Source organism: Pan paniscus, chromosome 11 (genome assembly GCF_029289425.2).
Source record: "Pan paniscus chromosome 11, NHGRI_mPanPan1-v2.0_pri, whole genome shotgun sequence".
Lineage (NCBI taxonomy): Eukaryota > Metazoa > Chordata > Mammalia > Primates > Hominidae > Pan > Pan paniscus.
This window is the reverse complement of record NC_073260.2, coordinates 113,796,032-113,802,031: the sequence shown is the minus strand read 5'-3', so window position 1 is coordinate 113,802,031 and position 6,000 is coordinate 113,796,032.

The window sequence follows — 6,000 nt, the reverse complement described above, 5'->3', positions numbered from 1 at the left end:
TCAAAGAAATGCAGTTCCTTGCCAGCAATGGAACAAAGCTGGATGGAGAATGACTTTGACAAGTTGAGAGAAGAAGGCTTCAGACAATCAAACTTCTCCGAGATAAAGGAGGAAGTTCGAACCCATTGCAAAGAAGCTAAAAACTTTAAAAAAAGATTAGACAAATCGCTAACTAGAATAACCAATGTAGAGAAGGCCTTAAATGACCTAATGGAGCTGAAAACCATGGCACGAGAACTACATGACAAATGCACAAGCTTCAGTAGCCAATTAGATCAGCTGGAAGAAAGGGTATGAGTGATTGAAGATCAAATGAATGAAGTGAAGTGAGAAGAGAAGTTTAGAGTAAAAAGAGTAAAAAGAAATGAACAAAGCCTCCAAGAAATATGGGACTATGTGAAAAGACCAAATCTACGTCTGATTGGTGTACCTGAAAGTGACGGGGAGAATGGAACCAACTTGGAAAACACTCTGCAGGATATTATCCAGGAGAACTTCCCCAATCTAGCAAGGCAGGCCAACATTCAGATTCAGGAAATACAGAGAACACCACAAGGATACTCCTTGAGAAGGGCAACTCCAAGACACATAATTGTCAGATTCACCAAATTGACATGAAGGAAAAAATGTACAGGGCAGCCAGAGAGAAAGGTCGGGTTACCCTCAAAGGGAAGCCCATCAGACTAACAGCGGATCTCTCAGCAGAAACTCTACAAGCCAGAAGACAGTGGGGGCCAATATTCAACATACATAAAGAGAAGAATTTTCAACACAGAATTTCATCTCCAGGCAAACTAAACTTCATAGTGAAGGAGAAATAAAATCCTTTATAGACAAGTAAATGCTGAGAGAGATTTTGTCACCACCAGGCCTGCCCTACAAGAGCTCCTGAAGGAAGCACTAAACATGGAAAGGAACAACCTGTACCGGACACTGCAAAAACATGCCAAATTGCAAAGACCATCGAGGCTAGGAAGAAACTGCATCAACTGACAAGCAAAATAACCAGCTAACATCATAATGACAGGATCAAATTCACACATAACAATATTAACCTTAAATGTAAATGGGCTAAATGCTCCAGTAAAAAGACACAGACTGGCAAGTTGGATAAAGAGTCAAGACCCATCAGTGTGCTGTATTCAGGAAACCCATCTCACATGCAGAGACACACATAGGCTCAAAATAAAGGGATGGAGGAAGATCTACCAAGCAAATGGAAAACAAAAAAAGGCAGGGGTTGCAATCCTAGTCTCTGATAAAAACAGACTTTAAACCAACAAAGATCAAAAGAGACAAGGAAGGCCATTACATAATGCTAAAGGGATCAATTCAACAAGAAGAGCTAACTATCTTAAATATATATGCACCCAATACAAGAGCACCCAGATTCATAAAGCAAGTCCTTAGAGACCTACAAAGAGACTTAGACTCCCACACAATAATAATGGGAGACTTTAATACCCCACTGTCAACATTAGACAGATCAATGAGACAGAAAGATAAAAAGGATATCCAGGAAATTTAACTCAGCTCTGCACCAAGTGGACCTAATAGACATCTACAGAACTCTCCACCCCAAATCAACAGAATATACATTCTTCTCAGCACCACATCGAACTTATTCCAAAATTGACCACATAGTTGGAAGTAAAGCACTCCTCAGCAAATGTAAAAGAACACAAATTATAAAGAACTGTCTCTCAGACCACAGTGCAATCAAACTAGAACTCAGGATTAAGAAACTCTCTCAAAACCGCTCAACTATGTGGAAACTGAACAACCTGCTCCTAAATGACTACTGGGTACATAACAAAATGAAGGCAGAAATAAAGATGTTCTTTGAAACCAATGAGAACAAAGACACAACATACCAGAATATTTGGGACACATTCAAAGCAGTGAGTAGAGAGAAATTTACAGCACTAAATGCCCGCAAGAGAAAGAAGGAAAGATCTAAAATTGACACCCTAACATCACAATTAAAATAACTAGACTAGCAAGAGCAAACACATCAAAAGCTAGCATAAAGCAAGAAATAATGAAGATCAGAGGAGAACTGAAGGAGATGGAGACACAAAAAAACCCTTCAAAAAAATCAATGAATCCAGGAGGTGGTTTTTTGAAGAGATCAACAAAATTGATAGACCACTAGCAAGACTAATAAAGAAGAAAAGAGAGAAGAATCAAATAGATGCAACAAAAAATGATAAAGAGGATATCACCACCAATCCCACAAAAATACAAACTACCATCAGAGAATACTATATAGACCTCCATGCAAATAAACTAGAAAATCTAGAAGAAATGGACAAATTCCTGGACACATACACCCTCCCAAGACTAAACCAGGAAGAAAGTTGAATCCCTGAATAGACCAATAACAGGCTCTGAAATTGAGGCAATAATTAATAGCCTACCAACCAAAAAAGTCCAGGACCAGATGGATTCACAGCCAAATTCTACCAGAGGTACAAGGAGGAGCTGGTACCATTCCTTCTGAAACTATTCCAGTCAATAGAAAAAGAGGGAATCCTCCCTAACTCATTTTATGAGGCCAGCATCATCCTGATACCAAAGCCTGGCAGAGACACAACAAAAAAAGAGAATTTTAGACCAATATCCCTGATGAACATCGATACAAAATCCTCAATAAAATACTGGCAAACCAAATCTAGCAGCACATCAAAAAGCTTATCCACCATGATCAAGTGGGCTTCATCTCTGGTATACAAGACTGGTTCAACATATACAAATCAATAAATGTAATCCAGCATATAAACAGAAACAAAGACAAACACCACATGATTATGTCAATAGATGCAGAAAAGGCCTTTGACAAAATTCAACAACACTTCATGCTAAAAACTCTCAATAAATTAGGTATTGATGGGATGTATCTCAAAATAATAAGAGCTATTTATGACAAACCCACAGCCAATATCATACTGAATGGGCAAAAACTGGAAGCATTCCCTTTGAAAACTGGCACAAGACAGGGATGCCCTCTCTCACCACTCCTATTCAACATAGTGTTGGAAGTTCTGGCCAGGGCAATCAGGCAGGAGAAATAAATAAAGGGTATTCAATTAGGAAATGAGGAAGTCAAATTGTCCCTGTTCGCAGATGACATGATTGTATATTTAGAAAACCCCATAGTCTCAGCCCAAAATCTCCTTAAGCTGATAAGCAACTTCAGCAAAGTCTCAGGATACAAAATTAATGTGCAAAAATCACAAGCATTCTTATACACCAATAACAGACAAACAGAGAGCCAAATCATGAGTGAATTCCCATTCACAATTGCTTCAAAGAGAATAAAATACCTAGGAATCCAACTTATAAGGGATGTGAAGGAACTCTTCAAGGAGAACTAGAAACCACTGCTCAACGAAATAAAAGAGGACAGAAACCAGTGGAAGAACATTCCATGCTCATGGGTAGGAAGAATCAATATCATGAAAATGGCCATACTGCCCAAGGTAATTTATAGATTCAATGCCATCCCCATCAAGCTACCAATGACTTTCTTCAAAGAATTGGAAAAAACTACTTTAAAGTTCATATGGAACCAAAAAAGAGCCCACATTGCCAAGTCAATCCTAAGCCAAAAGAACAAAGCTGGAGGCATCACGCTACCTGACTTCAAACTATACTACAAGGCTACAGTAACCAAAACAGCATGGTACTGGTACCAAAACAGAGATATAGACCAATGGAACAGAACACAGCCCTCAGAAATAATACCACACCTCTACAACCATCTGATCTTTGAAAAACCTGACAAAAACAAGAAATGAGGAAAGGATTCCCTATTTAATAAATGGTGCTGGGAAAACTGGCTAGCCATATGTAGAAAGCTGAAACTGGATCCCTTCCTTACACCTTATACAAAAATTAATTCAAGATGGATTAAAGACGTAAACATTAGACCTAAAACCATAAAAACCCTAGAAGAAAACCTAGGCAATACCATTCAGGACATAGGCATGGGCAAGGACTGATGTCTAAAACACCAACAGCAATGGCAACAAAAGCCAAAATTGACAAATGGGATCTAATTAAACTAAAGAGCTTCTGCACAGCAAAAGAAACTACCAACAGAGTGAACAGACAACCTACAGAATGGGAGAAAATTTCTCCAATCTACTCATCTGACAAAGGGCTAATATCCAGAATCTACAATGAACTCAAACAAATTTACAAGAAAAAAACAAACAACCCCATCAACAAGTGGGCAAAGGATGTGAACAGACACTTCTCAAAAGAAAACATTTATGCAGCCAACAGACACATGAAAAAATAGTCATCATGACTGGCCATCAGAGAAATGCAAATCAAAACCACAATGAGATATCATCTCACGCCAGTTAGAATGGTGATCATTAAAAAGTCAGGAAACAACAGGTGCTGGAGAGGATGTGGAGAAACAGGAACACTTTTACACTGTTGGAGGGACTGTAAACTAGTTCAACCTTTGTGGAAGACAGTGTGGCGATTCCTCAAGGATCTAGAACCAGAAATATCATTTGACCCAGCCATCCCATTACTGGGTATACACCCAAAGGATTATAAATCATGCTGCTATAAAGACACAGGCACACGTACATTTAGTGCGGCACTATTCACAATAGCAAAGACTTGGAACCAACCCAAATGTCCAACGGTGATAGACTGGATTAAGAAAATGTGGCACATATACACCATGGAATACTATGCAGCCATAAAAAAGGATGAGTTCATGTCCTTTGTAGGGACTTGGAAAAATAGAAGCTGGAAACCATCATTCTCAGCAAACTATCGCAAGGACAGAAAACCAAACAACGCATGTTCTCACTCATAGGTGGGAATTGAACAATGAGAACATCTGGACACAGGAAGGGGAACATCACACACCAGGGCCTGTCGTGGGGTGGGGGGAGGGGGAGGGATAGCATTAGGAGATATACCTAATGTAAATGACGAGTTAATGGGTGCAGCACACCAACATGGCACATGTATACATATGTAACAAACCTGCACATTGTGCACATGTACCCTAGAACTTAAAGCATAAAAAAAAATCAATCATGCTCATTGCATGTCATATTGTGATAAGGAGGAGAGTTAATATAGCTCTGGAAACCATGAATATATACTATTATATTTTCTAAAAGGACAATGGCTTTTTATTCACTTCATTCCTGGTGACTGAAAACAAATTCAAATCAATGACCACATAATAAATGTAAAAGGATATCTTGAAATTTTCCAATAGATACATGATATAATACACAGCAATGGGAATTGGTGCTATAACCTGGTTATGTTTACAACAGTGCATTGACCTCTACCATAACCCAATTTGTTTTTGCAGAAACTATACGAACCAGTTGAAGAGAAATATGAAGTATCCTATTATTTCTGCAATCTTGAAGACTTTGAATATAACCTTTATCTCTACAATTTTACCAAAAATGTGATATTGCTTCTGACAAAGTCTCCTGACTAGGATGTGTTTGTGTAGGTGGGTGAGGAGTTGGGGAAGTTGGTTCAAGGACTTTCATTTTACACTTCCTACAATAATGGATATTCTTTCATAGGTCAGAGAACCAAATATGAGGGTTCAGTTACCATTTATCTATAACCATTCCAATTATGCATTTGGGGATCAGAAAAAATACTGTAAGGTGTGTCCATAGATGCTTTTGACTCACTGTAAGATGGATGTCAGTCAGGACTCCATCTATATCCTGTATTCCATAATACCCTACCCTAATAAACTAGTCATAATGATATTTTAAAGCCCATGACATAAGTAATAGTTTAGACCATGATTCTAACAACCTTCAAATTATCTCAGTCCTTTCATTTCACTGATTTTTCTAATTCTCATAAATGACTACAGGTCCCTTTGGGAAAGATTTCAAGGAATATTTATTTTATTTATTTTTAGTGACAGTTCAAGACTTTTAAAAGACATATTAGCATACATAATCAATGAATTCTGAAACTCACAGG